The sequence below is a fragment of the Coenobita brevimanus genome, chromosome 13, assembly GCF_032717465.1.
Source record: "Coenobita brevimanus isolate Jiangsu-jjx chromosome 13, ASM3271746v2, whole genome shotgun sequence".
NCBI classification, from domain to species: domain Eukaryota; kingdom Metazoa; phylum Arthropoda; class Malacostraca; order Decapoda; family Coenobitidae; genus Coenobita; species Coenobita brevimanus.
The window spans coordinates 46,850,407-46,873,711 of NC_136966.1; positions in this window are offsets into that span (position 1 = coordinate 46,850,407).

Below are 23,305 nucleotides of genomic sequence, written 5' to 3' on the forward strand. Positions count from 1 at the left end.
AACTCTCATATGTGGCGGGATATCAAACACACCGCTCCTCTAAACAGTGTGGTGCTAATCGTTTCTCGCCTCACCAACTCCCCTCTGCTTATTGACTCCCTTCGTCCTTTCCCTTTCGTCGCTGCACTGCTTCTTTATCTTTATTTTTTTTATTCTCGCTACTTCAATAGACACTGCACTTCTGAGCAGTCTGCTTGTATCCCCCCTCCATTACGGTGGGCTCGTAGCACCCGTTTGGCAGCACACTCCCACACCCCTTCTGTACAGAATTCTGATGCACGAGTTAACCAGTACTCTCTATTTTTTATAATTATAGGTCACAGGTTAACTTGGGAAATTACTTCCTCAAACTGTATTTGCATCTGCCTAATACCCATAATTTTATAAATGCAGTGTGTTCACATATCTCCTAATGAACTGACCTCTCTCTCTCTCTCTCTCTCTCTCTCTCTCTCTCTCTCTCTCTCTTAAGAACAACTCTGTGGGTTTCATGGCTTTGCTTCTTTCTTCTCTACACAAAAGTTTGCTCCAGACAACTGTGCTCCATATTTTATATGAACAAAATATTTCACGTTTACAATGACGTAGGGTGGATGATGGATGAGCTCACTAGTTATGCGTTTCATCCCGTGTTTCAGCTCAGCAATAATGAGATCACTGGATTAAAGAGGAACACTTTGAGGAACACTGAACTAGCCTGCGGTCAAAGAGGAATAGAAATTCTTCAAGAAAAGATAATCAGAATCCAGAGACTGGTACATAACGTGAATATATATATATATATATATATATATATATATATATATATATATATATATATATATATATATATAAATATATATATATATATATATATATATATATATATATATATATATATATATATATATATATACTTATTTATTTGTTTATTTATTTTGGCGCCTGGTGGTTTAGTGGGTAATTAAGGCGCTCCAGTTGGATTGAGCCGGTGATGATTGAGTGGGTAATTAAGGCGTTCCAGTCGGATTGAGCCTGTGAAGGTTCATATCCAAGGGTTGGTTGGGGTTTATTGCTCACGTAATGCCACTCAGGAATGAGTGAGGCTTGCCACTCTCATCTTAAATATCAGGACCAACTTGGCTTTTAAGCACCTCATGGGGCAACGTAGGATTGGATGATGGATATATATATATATATATATATATATATAAAGTTTTACTTTATGCGGCTTACTTCACTGATTCTCTAAAGACGAGAATTTATAAACTTTCTCAACAGTACACAGCAGAGACTAATTACTCATTAGTGCCGTTTGCAGTACTGTTAGCCTCTCGAGAAAGTGACTCCACCCCTGACAATCAATAACTAATGCTAATAATGATATACAGGTTCTTTTCCGGTGCTTAACTCCTGGCTGGCACAACGGATTTAAATTTGATCCAAAAGAAATGGCCTAAGTACCAGTTATAAATATTGTAAAGAGTTTGTGCAAACTAGGAGCAGCAACTAAAATAAGCTTAATGTGGAGAAATAAAACACGAGTCTAATATAAGCTCAGTGAAAAGAACCGTAAATTTATTGATTACAATGAAATAAATTGACGTTATATGAATCTCAAAATACATTCAAAAGGAGAAATTCACGGTCACTAGTGGACTCATGAATTCAAATAACAAGAGAATACACTCACTCACTCATTCAAAAGCTAATTAAACTTAGGCCTAGAAAAACAAACAGATATACTGGTCAGTGGAAGGGAGCCAAAACGAATGTCTGGGCGCCTGTGATGAACACTAACGCTGCTATTCGCTCCAAGCCCGCTTCGCCAATCACCATCTAGGTGGAGATTCAGGAATTCGCTGTACAACAGAGACACTGCTCTATGCTGGGCACAAAATGATCCTATTCTCGCGACGATCCCGAGCTGACTGACTTCAAACTATGAAAGGGGGCGAGAGATGGCCGTGTTCGCCGGAAATAGTTGTGGCCTAACTTCAACGATCAACGGAAGGAAGGTGAACAATATAGGCTCACAATAAATCACTTAGTGAAAGCACTAATGTCATGGATAAGAATGATCACTTGTGAAACAGTGACAAATGTTCTGAAAACCATCCCGATCGAAGTGAATACAAGGACGGTTGAACTGAGTGATGCCCAGTGGTTTTCACATTAAAGTACAATGTCACGAATTTTTATATATACGCTCGCGCGAATTCGTGACATTACGCCCCATCAAAATAAATTTTTCATCAGAAAAATTTTCGATATACGTACATAATATAAATCCTAACTGTCACACAAGATTCACACTGTGGTGTGTATACTATCCTGCTACAGAAGAAAATCACAGTCGCCCATGAGAGTAAAAAACTCGTATTTACGTTAATAGAAGCAAGCTCAAGGAAAAAACTCCTTAAAGATGGTGAAAAATCCTGTAAATTCGCTACATTTACATTAACAACTGACTGTTATGTAGCATGATGTATATAATACATGATGTAGGTGTGACAGTTGTATAACTGTGCATACTTTAAAATGATATAATACAGATCAGTAGTAAATAGAGACGACGAGGCAGAAGAGAAGAGGTGGCAGCATGCGGCAGAGACGATCAGCTAATCTCACGACAAAACTGCTACAACCACCAGCTGCACCTGCGAAAGCAATCAAGATGGAGCATCAAAAGTGTCAGTGCGACAAACAATTTTTACTAAATTACAATTTCTCTCCCTGCCCAGTAGTCAGTACTTATGTTACAAAAAGTACACCATTATTTTGTTAATGGATACATTATTAACCAGGAAATGTAGTCCTTGGATTGCTCAAATCTCTGAGGACCCCTGTAGATTACTGGTTAAACCTAGATTATTAACCAGGAAACGTGTTAGACCTTGGATTGCTCAAATCTCTGAGAATGGGCAGTTTACTGGTTAAACCTACATTATTAACAAGGAAACATACTAGTCCTTGGATTGCCCAAATCTCTGAGAACGGGCAGTTTACTGGTTAACCAAACTCTACACTTACGATTAATATTGGCAAGCTGAGAATTCCTATGCAATCTCGGGCAGGACACATTTTAACACCCAACGTGGGTGTGAACACTCATGTGGATAATGTGCACTCTCCGGGAATCCTCAGAGAGGCCCACAGCTCGAGATATTCCACAAGGTAATTCAGACAGCCTTGGATTGTCTCTATGGGGGTCTCGAACTTCCCCTTAACCTACGGTACATATGTATGTACAGGCCCTGGACATAAAGTGTCCAGTGGGGCCAACGGGCGAGACATCAGGTCTGCATCCACGTCACCACTGCCCTCTCTCTCAACTGACTCAGAGGTTATGGGTGTGGATTCAGAAAAAGTCAGCATGGATACGGCCCTTGGTTTTCCTTTTTCCCATGTGACCTCCTGAGGCTGAACAATGACCCATTTCTAATACTGCCTGGCGAAATTTAGCAGGAACAACAAACTGCAGTTGAACCTCGCCCTGGGGTGTTTGTGACTCACGGTAGAGCCATCCTTGTTTATGAAGGAACCTGGCTTGACCTCCCTGTGAATACTTAATCACAACCCTTTTGCTTCTTTCGCTAAGCAGCAAGTGTCGGGTCAGACTGTTGTTCTTGGACAACAGCTTGACTACAAATCAGATCTTGCGACGAAGCAATGGTCACTGGGGTGACACAGTTAGGAGCCTTGGCCAGGGCTCGTGTTACTGCAGCCGAAGTCTGAGTAGCATCATCTATGGTGGAACTATACTTGGCACCTGCTGTGTTGCCTATAATAAGGTCAAATAAAGGTTCTGGCATGACAACAGCAAGTGTCGTACCAGCGTAAAATGGAGATGCCACCTGGATACGTGCCTCAGGGAACAATCTCACTGATCCATCAATAAGCTGAGCTTGGATCTGTCGATCTCTGTACTCCTCAGGCCGAACTAGACTCTGCCTGACAGAGCAACCTGAGGAACCATTGTCTCTCAGGACCTTTACAGGAATGTCTCCCACAAACCCTGGCTGAACAAGGAAGGCACTGTTGCCTGTGGGAGGGCCTGTGGAGGAAGCAGCCAGCCACTGATGAGGCTGCTGAATGAATGCGGCAAACATGATGCCCTGAGAATTAGATACCTGAGGGGTCATACTCACCATCTGGGGAGATGGAGCGTTGACCACCTGTGATGGAGAGTTCTGTCGCTGAGGGACTAGTGAACTGTGGAGAAGTACCTGTGCTGCTAGGAACGACACCACCGTACTACTGTTGAGGAATAAAGGCTGCGTTTGCCTCCTGCCTCCAATACCTGGTGCTGGTGCTGAAAAGGATTGTCCCGACTGTCGATTGCATGGCCTATATTGCCGCTGGTTTGGATACTTGTTGTACCTCTTCCAAGCTGGTTTTTGTGTATTTTGCCCCTGGTCCTTCTTCAGCGGTTTGTTTGGACCTTGGCCATTATTCTGAGAAAGGCCTTGATGCTGGGGTTCAGTCTGAGACGGTTTCCCAGAAATGTCAGCTTTCCTGTTCCAGGTGTGTTGCTTACGAGTTTGATACCCATATGCAGTGAAGAATGCATCAGCCTTCTCCACCATTTGGCTGGCATCCCTTACCTGGCAGATCTTAAGCTGAGCCATAAGATCAGCAGGCCACGACTTTTCTAGCTGCGTGAGCAGCATAAGGTCAATTATCCCCTCTCGCATGGGAGGAGTTTCATCTTTCTCCATCCACTCATCTAAGTAAGCAATAAGCCAATCAAGAAACTGAACAGCTGTCTCCTTTTCTTGTAGACGCACCCTCATAAACTGACTCCTGGCATCGTCAACTGTGAGACCGTACGCTTTGATGAGTGTGGCCTTCATCATCTCATACGTGAGACTGTCTCCACGAATTCTGTGGAGAATATCGAGGGCAGGGCCCTCAAACAAGCTAAGAAACTGGAGCCACTTAGCTGCCTCATTCAGCTGGTACAGCTGAGCCATGTCTTCAAATCGACCTATGGATGGCTCGATTCACTCGCCTTCCTTGTATGGAGGAAGCTTGATGTGTGGGGTCGCCAGAACATGTGCAGGGAGAGCGCTCGTGGAGCTTGTGTTACCTGCACCAGATGTGTCTGAAGCCAAGGAGTCTCGCTTGAGCTTCAGCATCTCAAGTTTATGTTTCTCACGTGCCTCGCGCTCGGCACGTTCGTGTTCTCATTGTTCTCACTCATATTCATGTTCTCTCTCTCGTTGCTCTCACTCATGTTTACTTTGTTTTTGCTCGTGTTCACGTTGTTCTCGCTCGTGTTCACGTTGAATTTGACACTCTTCACGGGCATCATTCTCACGCTGTTGTTCGTAACTAAACCGTGAGAGCACATACTCTTTAATTTGTTGGGGGTCGATAAGCCCCATATCTTTAGCTTCCTGTACATATATATTAGTAGTCGTGATGCTAACTCAATTAAGGCTGAGTGGGCTAAAGACTGGGTACTGATTGCTATTTTGCAGAGAAATACTAATAATCAAAAGTAAAGAATATAGGCACAGGTTGGTGGTGACCAGTTTTATCTAGTTAAACTGCTAAAGAAAATTTTTAAAAAATGCAACTGACTGGGAAAACTATTACGTAAAATTAAAAGAAATTAATCAATAACCACCAGTAAGATAGTGCCTATACACTTTAATGATAACAGATACCTAGGTGTGAGTGAGTGAGTATTATCTCGTTAATAACTTTAGAGCTGAGTTAATATCCTGGAATGAGGTCCCCAGATGTCACGGGGAGATGTGAAATTATGAATTAAAATTACTGGATGTTACTTGAAAATAGAGACAAGAAATTAACTTGTGAAAATCTAGCAGTAAGTTTTACTTTATGCCGACTTACTTTGCCGATTCTCTAAAGACGAGAATTTATAAACTTTCTCAACAGTACACAGCAGAGACTAATTACTCACGAGTGCTGTTTGTAGTACTGTTAGCCCCTCGAGAAAGTGACTCCACCCCTGACAATCAATAACTAATGCTAATAATAATATACAGATTCTTGCCGGTGCTTAACTCCTGGCTGGCACAACGGATTTAAATTTGATCCAAAAGAAGTGGCCTAAGTACCAGTTATGAATATTGTAAAGAGTTTGTGCAAACTTGGAGTGGCAACTAAAATAAGCTTAATGTGGAGAAATAAAACACGTGTCTAATTACATTAAGCTCAAAGAAAAGATCCGTAAATTTATTGATTACAGTGAGATAAATTTACGTTATATGAATCTCAAAATGAATTCAAAAGGAGAAATTCACGGTCACTAGTGGACTCATGAATTCAAATAACAAGAGAATACACTCACTCGCTCATTCAAAAGCTAATTAAACTTAAGCCTAGAAAAACGAACAGAAATACTGGTTAGTGGAAGGGAGCCGAAACGAAAGTCTGGGTGCCTGTGTTGAACATTAACTCTGCTATTCGCTCCAAGCCCGATTCGCCAATCACCGTCTAGGTGGAGATTCAGGAATTCGCTATACAACGGAGATGCTGCTCTACGCTGGGCAAAAAACGATCCTATTCTCGCGACGATCCCGAGCTGACTGACTTCAAACTACGAAAGGGGGCGAGAGATGGCCGTGTTCGCCGGAAATAGGCGTGGCCTACCTTCAACGGTCAACGGAAGGAAGGTGAACGATATAGGCTCTCAATAAATCACTTAGTGAAAGCACTAATGTCGTGGATAAGAATGGTCACTTATGACAAATGTTCTGAAAACCGTCCCGATCGAAGTGAATACGAGGACGGTTGAACTGAGTGATGCCCAGTGGGAATTCCACTAGAGTTCGTGGTTTTCACATTAAAGTACAATGTCACGAATTTATATAAATACGCTCGCGCGAATTCGTGACAATATATATATATAGAGAGAGAGAGACAGACAGACAGACAGACAGATACATAGATAGATAGATATAGATAAATAGATAGATGGATAGATAGATAGATAAAGAAATAGATAGATAGATAAATAGATAGATAGATATAGAACGGTGGCTTGCCCAGAAAGTTGAAAATGAAGGGGCCCTTTTTTTTTTTTTAATATCTTTTTAGGTGTGCAGCCCATGACTTTTGCGAGCGCAGCGAGCCCGTACAGCTGGGGGGTTGGAGGGGCCGCTGCAAGCCCCCCCCCCCCCAGAGAAAATTTTGCATTTGGGCCAATTTTATAATCATTTTGAGGCCATATGGAATGGGTATATGACATAAATATAGCTTATTCTTAAGTCATTTTTAAGTGCTCTGTGCCACTGAGCGATGATTCCGTCTCCCCAATAACCTCAGTACTAAAATTCAAACGCTCACATTTTTTTTTTTTTTTTTTATAAAGCTTCAGCAGAATAAACAGGAATAATGGACAGTATGACAAACTATATATATATATATATATATATATATATATATATATATATATATATATATATATATATATATATATATATATATATATATATATACAGACACCTAGAACCTTTAAAGTACCATCCAGCACCCGTCCTCGTAGTGATTGGGTGAATTAGAAAAAGGAGAAATCCGTGTATCGCACTAATTTGGCCAGCAAAGTTTGTTTTTAAAAAGATTAAAAAAAAAAATCGTTGATCTGCCTCACTTTGGCGAAAATGGCGCTCGACTCACGGGATTCTAGATAAGGGATTTGGCAGCAGGAGCGCAAAGGTTTATTAGTGGTTAAAAATTTGGTGGCAGTAAAAAGACTGTAAGTAACTGTGGGTGGCGGTGGTAGGGAAGTAGTGCACACACACACACACACACACACACACACACACACACACACTTTTCGCGGCGCAATCGAAAAAAATGTTTGTGCACTAACCCTCCTGCATTTCGAATTTCCCTTTGCCATAACACTGCCGTTGTAATGCTAGGAAAAACGTCGTAGATTTTCCAGTTGTGTATTTACCATTTAGTACAAGCCTGAACGCTCTATTTGCTGTTTTCTCTGCTCTTGACTACCTACTTGCATTAAAATATTATGTGACCATCATTTCATCTCATTTACAACTTCAGAGATTTGAAAACAAGCACGCAAACTTTTTATATTTTTAAGTGTTATCGTTGCAATATTGAGATTTTGCTGACTTCCATGCATTTGGGCATTGTTTCTGATATGGCGTCCTATTTAATTTTAGAACAATGTCATATACATCCATGTTTTTCCTCACACACACCTTCCAGTAATATTAGCATGCTATCGAATAAATAATAAATAAATAAACAAAATAGTGATGATCCATTTCGGAACTCCTCTTGCTTTGACGCCATTGCTGTATTGATAAGATACGAGTAATATATCCATCAGTTTCATATATAAAGGCCTCCTAGCAAGTCACACACACACACACACACACACACACACATCGGCTACTTCCACACGAACTGTTCTTACAACAGTCACCCCTTCATCATTCGTTCTGTCACCACATTCCCTCCGAGGAGAAGGTTTGGTCGTGCAGTGAACCTCATACTGGCAAATACAGTTATAGATATCACAAATGTAATCAGTACCAGCGTGATCAGGACATCATGTGGAATACGTGTACTTATCCACTACCATTATATTCATGGGTAACGACAACCAGTACCAGTGTTCAGCTTCACAAACGCTACAGTCAATATCCTGCCATAGATTAGCTTTGTTTTTGCAGGAAAGTCAAGATAAGAAGAGCAGTGAGAGTTTCTATGTCCCTTGTTTCTCCTGCAAAATAAAGTCTTTCGGTTTGATACCCAGAGCTTAGACTGCGAAGGGAAAGCAATAGCTGTAAGTTTTTTTACGGATATTTATAGGACGCCTGTGAGATGTGATTAGCCTGCATTCCATACAACAGAGTGCTGTAAGTAGTTTATTTACTTTTTTTTTTTTATGTGCCTGACTCTGGGCATAGGCTTCACAGCCCGTTCCCAAGGCCCAGTAATTCTCCTATGTCCATGCACCTCCGCATGTCACCACTTCGACGCTAACGCCCACTTCCATACTGAATACATGCTAGGGCTGTCTCATACAGGACTAGTGCACTGGTATTAGCGGGGGTATTTTTACGACATGTCGGCGGGTCTTATGGTAGATTAATAAAGTCTGCTTGTACGAAATTCAAATAATTAAAATGTTCCGTGCCCCAGCGGGGATTTGAACCTGTCTCCATTAGGACTGCGGGCCACCTCTCTACTGATTAACACGTTTTGTCTTTGTGACATGCTTCAGAAATTTTCGTCAGATATTGGGGACTCGTCATCTGTGCCATTAAAGTGTAAAGAACACGTCCAAACTACTACATACAGATATAAATGACGGAAGGAATTTACTCTGCAACCCCATCCTAGTAGCTCGAGTACACTTGCCAAAACCAAGACAGCTACAGAGAAAGAAGAGAAGGAGGACGAGAAGGAGGAGGACGACGACGAGGAAGCTTGTTGGCCCAAATGGCGATGTTAACAAGCAGTGAAAACCATGACGCACCAATATAGAGCTTAACTTTTGCCTCGGTTAAAAAATAAATTAGCTTCCCTTGGTGGCTGAAGTTGAGATAAAGTTTGTGAGACAGGGAAAGGTGGGGGGTTGTGTTCTGGTGGTGGGTGGGGATTGTATGTGGAGGCATAAGTGTGTAGTTTTTTTTTTTTTTTTTTTCTTTTTTTGTGTGTGTGTGTCCGACTCAGGGCATAGGCTTCACAGCCTGCTATCAAGGCCCAGCAGTCCTCCTACATACCATACACCTCTAGGTATGGATATAGATGTGTATGTGTGTGTGTGTGTGTGTAGCACGTCATCGAAATAAAATAATCTGGTGACATCTATATATATTTATATCTATATATATATCTGTTTATACATATCTATACATGTCTATCTATATCCATATAAATAAATTCTATCTATCTATCTATCTATAGCCCGACGCCCTAATCCCGCAAAAGGTGGCCACAGACAAAAAGCCTCCACGTCGCTCTGTCATCCACCATTTGACCACCCTCCCCCCAACTCACCCCCCCCTCCCTCATATACCTCTCAACTCCATCCCTCCACCTCATCCTCGGTCTACCCCTCCCTCTCCCTCCCTCCACCTCATCTACATACACCCTCTTAGTCAGTCTTTCATTCTCCATTCTCTTCACATGTCCAAACCACCTCAGTGAATTTCTCCTAATCTTCTCAACCACATCCACATCCACCTCACAACGTTCCTTCACTTCATTCGTCAACCTGTCCCTCCACGTCACTCCACATGCTCTTCTCAAGTAACTCATTTCCACTGCTCTCACTCTTGACTTGTTTCCCTCTTACAAGGTCCACTCCTCGCTTCCATACGTCAGGGTAGGGATCACAGTACTATCATGCAGTGACTTTTTAACTTCCATACTCACCTCCCTATTTCTCATCACTGCTTTCAGTGTACCAACAACCTTCCTTCCCTGCTGTACCCTTTCACGCACTTCATCCCCCAAAGTTCCATCCTTACTCATCACACTACCCAAGTACTTGAATGCACTCACATTCTCCATATCCTCACCATCCAACCTCACTGCACACTCTGCGACTTCATTCCTCTCAAACACCATAACTTTACTTTTGTTTACATTAACTTTCAGATTCCTCCTCCTACACACTGTCCCAAATTCATTCACCAAACTTTGCAACTCCCATTCATCTTCACTCAACAATACTGTATCATCAGCAAACAGCAACACCGGAATCTTCCAAATCTCACCCACATTCATTAGAGTCACCCCCACATCCACTGCCCTACCTTGCACCTCCTTTACAACCCCATCCATGTATATATTAAACAGCCATGGAGACATCACACAACCCTGTTTCATTCCCACATTGAGATCAAAGAACTCACTCATCTCACCATCCACTCGCACCGTAGCCCCAGCTCCCTCGTAAATACTCTTCACAGGACTCAACAATTTCCCCTCCACTCCATATATTCTTAATACCTTCCACATACCTTGCCTATCTATTCTGTCATAAGCTTTCTCCAAGTCCATGAAGGCAGTATACACTTTCCTTCCCTTCTCTAGATACTTCTCCACTAAACATCTTAGAAAAAATATCTGATCTACACACCCTTTTCCCTTCCTAATCCCCCTTGTTCTTCTCCAAGTAGCTCCTCTGTTATATGCCTAACCCTATCAATGAGTATTCTACCATATATTTTACCAGTCACACTAAGAAGGCAAATACCCTTATGGTTACCACATTCTTGTCTCTCCCCTTTTCCTTTGTATAAAGGAACAATTATACCTGATTTCCAGTCCTCTGGAACCCTTCCCTCCTCCCAAGCCAATCTACACAACTTCCATATCCACTCCACAACAATCTCACCCCCATACCTAAGCATTTCACCACACACTCCATCAATTCTTGGGGCCTTTCCCAGCTTAATCTTCTTCATCGCTTCCACTACTTCAGCTCTACTGATCTCTTCCTCCCTCCTCTCATCTCTTCTTCTCCCAGCCATTCCCCAACCACTTATAATTATAATCTATCTATTTATCTATCTATCTATCTATCTATCTATCTATATCTATCTGTCTGTCTATCTATATATATGGAAATATTTGTCTGTCTGCCTGTCTGTCGTCTATGAAAATCGAGGCTGATGCATACAGAACTCTAGACACTCCTACAGGCGTAACTTTTTACGGCGAATTTAGATGCACACATTACGGTTATCAAAATACTGTGTATCGTTGCTAAAATGGCAAAAAGGTTTATTTTCTTTGTGTTCATCTGTTGCTCCAAATTGGACGTACACATTTTCCAGTGCGTCTAACGACGCATTTCGAGCATCAGAGAGGAGCACACCGGGTGAGTGGTACAGGCAGGGCGACAGGAACTCACAAATAAATTTTTAAAGTTGGGCTCAGGGAAAATAATTCAGATTAACTGATGAAATAAATAACTAGAATTAATGAAGGTAATTTAGAATGATGTTTCATATGACAAATTGGAAATATATTAATTGGTGTTAACTGCAGTTGTTAAAATTTTGCGAAACTTTGCTAAAATTGCAAAAAGATGGATTTTCTTAGTGTCCATTTGTTGGTCCAAGTTGGAACCACACGTCTTTTGGTGCGTCTAACGACACGCAAAGAGTTGGAGCAGAGCAGTTAGAATGAGAGGCGTGGACATGGCAAGCAGACACATGTAAAGTTGAGGTTCGAGATCAAGGAACATAATTCAGATTAATTGACGTATCTTACAATCAGTACATATATAAAAGAGGATGACTGTCTTTCTGTCTGTCTGTCTGTCCTCTGTGGAAAGTAAGGGGGATGCATATTACTCTCAAAAGTTATAAAAAATGTAACTTATTTGCGACGAATTTGAAAGTGAAAATTGTAGATGCTAAAGTGGTGGGTCATATGGGCTAGATTAGAACGAATAAGAAATAAACTAGAAAGTACTCAGGGAACGCATACCCTCGCCAATGCCGCTGCCATCAAAATGGATCCGGATCCGTGGAGATATTGTGTGGAACACAAAGGATCTGGATCCGCTTCCAAATTTACTCCTACGTTCCTTGACCCACGGTCCACTCTTCCACGAAATTTTATTGAAATTCATTGAGTACTTTTGGAGATATTGTGCAGAATACATAGGATCCGGATTCGGATCCGCCCCCAGATTTAATCAATCCTTTCTTATCCCATGGCACACCCGTCCACAAAATTTCATTGAAATTCATTGAGGACTTTTGGAGATATTGTGCTGGATACTCCGGATCCGCATCCGGATCCTCCCCCAAAATTTATTTATTTATTATTATTTTTTTTCTGGTTCATTGCCCACCCTTTCACAAAATTTCATTGATATTCACTGAGAACTTTGGTAGATATCGTGTGGATAAACAGAAAACATAGGTGAAAACATAACCTTCTCCACCTTAGTTGGCGGAGGTAACAACTAAACATGCTGGAAACATGGTAGCCAATTTCCGTAAAGGTTTTTACTTCTACAACTGTTAGCTACAACATGTCGGATGGGTGGACCGATTGATGAGGAGGACGGGGGGGGTGGGATGGGTGGGATGGGGTGGTGTGGAGGGGCAGGGTTGGTGTGGTGGGGCAGGGTAGGTGGAGTGAATTGGCAGGGCTGGGTGGATGTGGTTCTCAGGCTGGTGATTAATAGAATAAAAACTGCGTCACTGAAATACAGGTATTAGCTACTAAAAGCTCACACCACAACAGCAGTAAAGCGAGTTGTTGAAAGCACACCAAAACACGAGGCCACACACACACACACACACACACACACGCACACACACACACACACACACACACACACACACACACACACACACACGCACGCGCGCTCGCGCAGAGAGAGAGAGAGAGAGAGAGAGAGAGAGAGTGGTTGGTGCGCAAGCAGTAGGACGAAGAGACAGTTGAAGGGGTTAACTGTGTTAAACTACCTTCTCAGAATGCTGGGGTTTGTACAGAAAGGAAAATATAAAATGCAAGTGGAAAACGAAGAAAGAAATCCTTGCATTACGGGGACCTGTATTCATCCTGTTAACAGACGGATTTATCCAGCTTGGGAAAGACCTTTTTTTTTTTTTTATTACTCTTAAACCTGGAGAGTCAGATCTCGCTTTAATTAACCCCTCTGCTGGATGAATGTTGAGCTAGGCTGAATAAAGTCATCTGGCGGGTGCAAAAATAAACCATTAAAATACGTTACTTGATTAAAGGGGATAGACTGTCAACAACTCACCACCACAACAGCTGCATAGCGTGTCCTCGAAAACTCACCAAAACACACAGGCAGGCAAGTGAACAAAGCAAGCTCGTGGGTGGAGAGAGAGAGAGAGAGAGAGAGAGAGGAGGGGGGGAGGGGGGGAACTATGCGAAGCTCTTTCCCTCCTTGTAATATTCAGAACCCCACACCAACCCCAGGACAACAGAGATCCACGGGATGCTCCTCTAATAAATTAATTGGCGGGATGGAGTTGTGGGTTTTGTTTCGATGGTGATGTGATTTGTGAAAAAGCTTAGTAAAACGACACCAGTAAAGAAAATGGTCAAAACCTAGCTAAAAGACGAGGACACACACACACACACACACACACACACACACACACACACACACACACACACACACACACACACACACACACAGGCAGGAAGGAAGGTGAATAAAGACCTAGTATGAGCAGAGAGAGAAGAGTTGAAGGGGTGAACTATGCTGAACTCCGTGCCTTCCTGCATTATTCAAAGCCCCACAGCCACCCCCGAAGGACAAAGGGCCTTGGAGTGCTGCTCTGATAAATGAACTGCCGAGGTGTAGTTGTGAGTGGCTCCGTGCTGCTGCGCAGTACAGCAGGGAGTAGACATGGAATAGGGCATGATTTCTAAGCTTTTTTAACCTCTTTATTCCGAGTGTCCTCTTTAGCTCATCTCTGCTGCTACCAGACGACTGTACTCAGCTCAGGAGAGGCCTCAGTAATAGGAGGGAATGTAAGGACTATCAGACCTCACTACATTGGAAAGTCCCTCATACACTGAATAAAATCGTCAGGATATAGCAAAAACATAAGTACAAAAGACCTCTCAGGTTCAGTGGGTAAATTTTTTTTCATATTATATACATTTTAGATTTCCTTAGATAGTTCTGTAACTACTACATCCATAATTACTTTATAAAACGACGAACATGTGTTTACTACAGATCACAAAATTGAGAGATTTCATCACGATTACATAATATCATTATTTAATTTGCAAATATAGGTGGCTGGCTTGTTCAACCGAATGAATAATTTATATATTGATGCAACAGTTTTGTATCTCTTTATATTCTTATTAAGGCAAAAGACACGATTTTATCCAGTCCAAGAAACCCATGACCTACACAAGATATCTAAGTCTATCATCTCTAACAGTTTTAATATCATGACTGCGTTTTTTTTTACTTTGTTATCATCCATCCATCCATCATCCAGTCCTACATTGCCCCATGGGAGCGTAGGAGCCCGGGGCTAGGCATTGGTCCCACATTTAAGATGAGAGTGACCAGCCTCACTCATCTCTGAGTGGCATTACATGAGCAATCAACCCCAACCACTCCTTGGATATAAACCTTCACTGGCTCAATCCGATTGGAACGCAATGATTACCCACTAAACCACCAGGCGCCAAAATTTGGTTATATGGTTACCACCCACCGTAGTAAATTGTTTCCTGGTGTACAGAAAACCATTTGGCTTGTCACTCAGTGTAGAGTCACCCGCAGGCAGAAGGAAGAGGAAAGAATGAAGGAAAGAAAGACAGAAGAGGGAGTGTAAAGTTACCCGTAGGCAGAAGGACAAGGAAAGAATGAAGGAAAGGAAGACAGAAGAGGATGGAAGGAAAGAAGGATGGAGGAGAGTAAAGGGCAGACACCCGACAGCAGCACTACTTCGAGTGAGTTCGGACGATTTATGAAGCGTAGGAAAGGATCTTTAAACCCCTTTAACGTAATGGATTTTTCCTAGCTGAATAAAATCATCTGAATGCAGGATGATTTGACTAAAAAACAAACGTTATCAACTAAAAGGTTTAAAATAGCATCAACTCGCTGTACCCCTGAAATATTTTGTGTACTACTGGATAGTTAGTTACAGGATGATTAACTGCTCCTTGTCCTTTGTTCGTAAAATAATATTAAGTTGGAGGTATCACAATGCTCAATACCGTTAATAAACTATGATATGTTCCAATGGAGTCATAAATCAAGTCGCGAATGACGTATGGTTTATTAAAGAAGCATTCTATATCACTCAGCATCATATTATTCACTGTCAGCTGAATATAATCATCTAACTCATTGGTAAGCGGCTTCATTTTCTCTGTTTGCCTGACGGCTTTTCTCTCTCTCTCTCTCTCTCTCTCTCTCTCTCTCTCTCTCTCTCTCTCTCTCTTTCCACATCCTCTCCTCCTTTCTTCCCTTTCGATGCTTCAGGTGAGTAGGGGCTGTGCCCAGCAGCTTATAGTGCTCGCAGTCTTCCTGCTCCACTTGCTGCATTTAGTTTAATAATAATCATAATCGTAATGATGATAATAATAATAATAATAATAATAATAATAATAATTAATAATAATAATTAATAATAATAGTAGTAATAATAGAAATAGTAATACTAATAGAGCAAGTTGGAATAAAATAGGTTACTAGAGATGTCTCGACCATGAATGCGTATAGAGACAGTATTGTTTTATCACCGTCAGGCTCTTTTGACTCGCTCACAGTTGAATAAACTCTTCTGGCATTACCTGGAATGGACTATTAGAGCAGTGCTGACCATAAGAGGGTTAAAATTAATGTATTATTACTACCTGGGTCTTTTGGTCACCCTCACCTGAGTAAAATCGTAAGGTGTTAAACAGAATAAAATCCTACACTTGCCCCGACAATAAGACTGCCAATAACTGTAGTGTGCTCCATTACAGTCGTATATTTGGTAGTGAATGACAGATGCTACAGTAAACAAGCATACGTTTATACCTATACGTTGTGGTGGGTCGGACAAACATTAGCGCACATACATTCACGGGCCGGCTTATATACATTAGGGTACAGCCAGGGACAAAAGTTCAGTCCTGTGACGTATGTAGATAGTGTACACTTATTATCGTGACGGTAGGCGGGAGCGCCCACCATCCACTCACTTGATGTAGTGCTGCCTACTGCTTCCTTCAAGTCTATCATTCTTTTTCTGTCTCTGCCTGCTCTCTCCCTGTTTATCACAATCTTTCCGTCTCTGTTTATTACTCTTTTTCCACTTCAGGCGGCTCTACACCGAGTGATAAGCCAAGTAGTTTCCTATAACTGGGGAAACCATTAACAACACTGGGTGGTAACCATATAGCCAAATAACAGGGTGACGTGGAGCCTCCCTGTTAATTGGCTGGAGTGGCGCAAATGCGACGTCCATCCAGGACCAAATATTCACACAATTCTCCGTTCCTCGCTGTGGCGTGGCGCTGTCAGCCGAATGGGGACATCATTTTACTGCACGGGACGGTCCTGCAGCGGTATTTGTTTCCTGCAGTTGATGGGTATGCTCAATCAGACAGACTGCGGTAGCACAACAATAACACAATGAGCAACAACAACAATAGCAACAACCCATATTGTCACAACTCAGCAATCGAGACGCTGACATGGCAGTTATGGGACCAGATAGAGTAAAAGAAATAAAGAAGTGGTGGGATTAATGAAGGATAACACTCGCAAAGTCTCTTTTAAGTTCTCTAAAATCATCTCTGGATAACAAGAACAATATGAAAGAGTCGTCATCGTATCGAAAAGGTAGTAATTCATCTCACTGTCTTTCGTTTTCTGGCAAATAATCATAGGCTGGGACAGATTTCCTATGTTTCTGTCCCTACTGATACACTCTGATATAAAGCGTCAGAAAGGAAAGTGACAGACATGACAGGAGTAAAAGTAGACGCAGTGGAATAGTAGCCAGACTCATGTTCCTGACTGTATACATATCGGCCCTGGTATATGTGCAGTCGTAATTAACAGAGTAAACATTTGTAGCTATCTAAATGATTTGCAAACAGACACGCCCTAGTTCACACTGTAAATAGCAAAAAACAACATTGCTTAATATGTATAATTATCCGCAGTCAATTACTCTCATTTGCACAAACATAAATCGGTGTAGGCTACATAGCAAAACTAGGTCTGTACATTGAACTCGTACACTTTGTTGTTGTTGTTGTTGTTGTTGTTCCAGGTTCACCTGAAACGTGAACCAATTGAACTGCAGGTTGAAGTCTTTCTCCTGCTTTCCCCCTTTCTCTTTTCGGAGGACAAAAGGAGACTGAGGGACGTACGTATAGCAGATCCACCACCTGGTTATATCAGTGCCACCACGTGAAGGCATCCTCCTCCAGCACCTGCTCGTACACGTTATTAACCCACTGTGTCAGAGGATGACGTCTTATATATAGATAGATAGATAGATAAATAAATAATTTGCTCTCGTTAAATGATTCTGTTAAGCGTAAAATAGGAGCGACTCATATTTGTATAGGTTAGATAGAGCCTTAATGAACCCTTTCAGTTAGAGAAACAGCTAACAAAGTGAATACGACAGTCTGGAAGTAACAAGAATAAGCCAAGAAAATACGTCATTTGAGTCAGGGAGTTAAGCGCTCACAACATACATACCTTCATATACATCCATCCATCCATCCACCCATCCATGTATAGGAAACTATACTGTATACGAGTACAATGCATGTACGTATAAGTGAACACATGAATAATCACAGAACATACAGCATTTGCTCATGTTCTGCATGTGATACATAAGTGTAACTTGAATACGCACATTACCATCATAATATACCATCATTGGCCTGGGAGGAAGGTAGAGTCCCGGAGGATTGGAAGTCGGGTATAATTATTCCCTTGTACAAAGGAAAAGGGGAAAAAGAAGTGTGTGGTAATCATAGGGGCATTTGTCTTCTTAGTATAATAGGAAAAGTGTATGGTAGGATACTTATAGACAGAGTTAGAGAAAGAACAGAGAAATTAGTTGGAGAAGAACAGGGAGGCTTTAGGAAGGGAAGAGGTTGTGTAGATCAGATATTCATTCTTAGATCTTTAGTGGAAAAGTTTCTAGAGAAGGGAAAGAAGTTGTATGCGGCTTTCATGGATTTGGAGAAAGCATATGACAGGGTGGATAGACAAGGATTGTGGAAAGTGTTAAGAATATATGGAGTGAAGAGTATGTACGATGGTGCAAAGGCTGCAGTGCGTGTGGATGGTGAACTAAGTGAATTTTTCTCTTTGGAGATTGGTTTGAAACAGGGATGTGTCATGTCCCCATGGTTGTTCAATCTGTACATGGATGGGGAAATAAAAGAGGTACAAGGTAGGGTAGTGGATGTTGGAGTGGCCCTGGTGAGAGAGGATAGTGTTTGGAAACTCCCTGTACTGTTGTTTGCAGATGATACTGTGTTGTTGAGTGAAGACGAAGGGGAGCTGCAAGGCTTGGTGGATGAGTTTGGGAGAGTGTGTAAGAAACGGAATCTAAAGGTGAATGTAGGGAAGAGTAAAGTGATGGTCTTTGAGAGAGGTGAAGTCAGTGAATGTACAGCGAGGTTGGATGGTGAGGAATTGGAAACTGTGAGTACGTTTAAGTACTTGGGTAGTGTGATGAGTAAGGATGGAGGTTTGGAGGGTGAAGTGCTTGAAAGGGTACAGCAGCGAAGAAAGGTTGCTGGTTCTTTGAAAGCAGTGATAAGAAACAGGGAAGTGAGCATGGAAGTGAAAAAGTTACTACATGACAGTATTGTGATACCAACTCTAACGTACGGAAGTGAAGCTTGGACATTGTTGGAAGGACACAAATCAAGAGTGAGAGCAGTGGAAATGAGTTATTTAAGAGAAGCCTGTGGAGTCACGTGGAGAGACAGGTTGACGAATGAGGATATAAAGGAGCGTTGTGGTGTTGATGTGGATGTGATAGGAAGCGTTATGAGGAACACACTGAGGTGGTTTGGCCATTTGGAGAGGATGGAGGGTGAAAGACTGACGAAGAGAGTGTATGTGAGTGTGGTGGAGAGGGGAAGAGGGAGGGGGAGGCCGAGGATGAGATGGAGGGATGGGGTGGAGAGGTATATGAGAGAGGGGGGGGTGAGTTGGGAGCAGGGCAGTGAAATGGCGGGGGACAGGGCGACTTGGAGGCGATTTGTTTGTGGCCACCCCAAACGGGATTGAGGCGTCTGGCATTAGATAGATAGACTATCATAATCTCCTCAACCTTAATGCCCACCCAGGCGATGAGGTGAGGTAGGATTCTGAAACGAGGCCAGTCGCACAATTTTAGGTATAATTTTAGTGGGTGGGATGAGCTCTGACCCTCACCACCTCTCTCGTCCTATTAGACCACCGACACGCAAGGGTTAGGGGACAGTATGCATTGTCTGTTAAGCTGAGCATATCGTTGGTTCTATGGTTAAATACTCTCTCTCTCTCTCTCTCTTCGATGACGTCTTATATATTTCTTTTGCAACACGACCTTTTTATGTCATCTGGAGCCTACATCACACCATCCTCAGACTGGATAATGAGAGCAGGATGATCAGTATTATTATCAGAAAACCATATTAGGAATTGGAGAGACCCCTCATAGTGAAGAGCTATGGTATAACATCTTCATAAAACATCCTGCGTCTACCCTGTGTTTAGTGTTTGAAAACCAAGCCGTGGCAGATATTTAAAGTTAATGTTGGTAGTATACCCTGTCATAAACTTTCATGCTTTAGCATCCTGTGTGTTTATACTGATGACACTCAGTATACAGATTCTGATACACGGAAGCATAGTTATCCCAACATTTTAACTTCCACATGCATCACTCTCACTGCAGGCACCCTGTCGCCATTCGTATATAGTCAGTATGGAAAAGATATTATGGAACAGACCATTATAGGACTGTCTCGAGGAAGTACAGCTGTTTATCAAAGTCCATATGCCGAAGAGACCTGATTCAAGTATGCAAAATTTTTAAGGGGTATGACATTTGACATGAACTTCACAACAGACCAGTCATATTATACTAGACGTAATCGTTAGAAACATATTCGAACGTTTTCAGTCTAATGAAGTAAAACATTTTTTCAATAGAGTTGTCAACATATGGAAGAAATTGCATAGATATGTGGTAGACTGGATGACATTAATAACGTTTAGAAATAGACTGGATAAGTACCTCTCCTCGAAACCTCAGTTGAACTCGTTCATGGCTGAATAGGTAATCTGATTGACTTTTGCTCTCTTGCAGATCGTTGAGAATACAGCAGCACTTTTTTTTTTTTTTTAGATAGTATTGATTTTCCCTCACGAAATAAGTTAGTGTATATGTTTTGTTTTTTTTCTCTCAGTTTTTCCTATAACATTTTCATGGCCGTTTTCATGCTTCTTGGTGGTCTTTTTAACTTTTTCCTGTCGGTTTCGAGTGAAGAGTTTCGTGGGCGGGGGAGGCCTTCTTGCTTTGGTATCCTTATCTCCAGCTCATAAAATTAGATATCATAGGCATAGTGTTCTCTGTAACAAACAGCCCCAAAAGACCATTATGTCTGTTGCTGTTTGATTCCCGTTTTACTCCTTTGTTCTCCTTTGTTAACTTCTGTTTTTACTCTTACTTCAAGGAGAAGGTCCATTTCTGCAGGGGACCTCAAAATGAACTCCTACAGTTACAGTACAGTTACAGCCACTTGCAGTGAAAAAGATAATGCAGGCTATATCTACCTCCTCTAGTACGAAAGATTTCTCCTAAACTAAGTAAAATAACGTTGAATTAGCAAGGACTGGATGGGAGAAAATGCGTCATAGATGCAAAGGGGTTAACCACCGAATGATAATTAGTGACCTGGGAAGTAGGAGCCCACTGGACTAGTCAATGAGTCTAACACTACATCAAATGTCACACACGTCTACAAATATATATGACAACAGAACATGCAGAGGTACAGACTTACAGAAAGGACCTTATAGAGAAGCATATCAAAACAACCTCACTATATACTCACATACAGACACACACACACACAGACACACACACACACACACACACACACACACACACACACACACACACACACACAACGAATCGTCTGTGAAAAATAAAAATCGCGCACAAATTAATCATTACCCTCTGGCAGGGCAGATTTTCGCGATGGTTAGTGTCAACAATATCAAGTTGAGTCGGAATTAGGACAGGCGCGTCATTTACCCCTTTAATGTCAGTCACATTAATCGAATTCACTAGTGGGGGGACAAAAATCACGCACACACACACACACACACGGCCACATACATGCAGACATAGACATACTAAAAACAGACAGGCACACGTACGAATGCACACACACACACACACACACACACACACACACACACACACACACACACACACACACGTTCAATGGAGACTTTTTATGGGCCCTTTACTACGTGGCATCTCTCCCTAGCTTCATATTATCGCCTGGACGTAAGCTACTCTTGTTGTTATTAGACGAACTTAGCTCAGAAGAAACATTTCATACTGGAAGGATATCATGTAACCAATATGAACTCCTTCATATCAATACTGTTAGCCTAAGATGAATGAAATGTTTTGCTGGTACTGTGAATGAAAAAACAAAACAAAAAAAGCAGTTGTCATAGTACTGAAGGGATTGAACTCTTTACCTCCCATTAATATTTATGTTTTGAGTCTTACAGTAGACTGCAGTTTACATGGTACTACTTCAGCTTCCCCCCCCAGCCACACACACACACGCATACACATTCAACTCTGGGTTTGTCGTCCTCGCGTTACTTTTCCTTCTGCCTATGACATCCAGGCTTTCAACAGCAGTGTCTAGATTTTTCAGAAGAAACTGGTCTTGACTTTATTTTTTGTTTTATTTTTTTTTCCTTTTAGAGGGATGAGACTTGCAGGTTAAAGGATTTGGTTCCTCTGTTTATCATCATCAACATCATCATAAACTAATAATAATAATAATAATAATAATAATAATGATGATAATATTAATGATAATAATAATAATAATAATAATGATAATAATAATAATAATAATAATAATAATAGTTATAGTAATAATAATATATATATAAATATATATATATATATATATATATATATATATATATATATATATATATATATATATATATATATATTTACGTATCCAACTCTGGGCAATGGTTTCAGGGCCTATTTCTCGGGGGCAGTGATCCATCCCACGGACCAATAGTCCTCCTACATCTCCACATGTCACCACTTCGGCGCTAACACCCACCATCCATACTGAATACATGCAAGGGCTATCTCATACAGGATTGGTGAACTGGTATTAAGAGGGGGTATTTTTACATGTCGTCGGGTCATCTGGCAGATCAGGAAAGTCTGCTTTCTAGGAAATTCAAATCCTTAAACTGTTCCCTTCCGCAGCCGGGATTTGATCCTGGGTCCATTAGGACTGCAGGCCGCCTCTCTACCGATTCAGCCACCGCCTTCCCCCAAATAATAATAATAATAATAATAATGATAATAATAATAATAATAATAATAATAAAAATAATAATGATAAAATAATAATAATAATGATAATAATAATAATGATAATAATAATAATAATAATAATAATAATAATAATAAATCGTCATCTTTATTCCCATATTATATTAGGGTGAAGTAGGAAACATAAACAAAGAAAGAGAAAGCTTCAAACTGGGATATTTTTTAACAGTATGCTCATTGAAATTTGCCACAAGTTA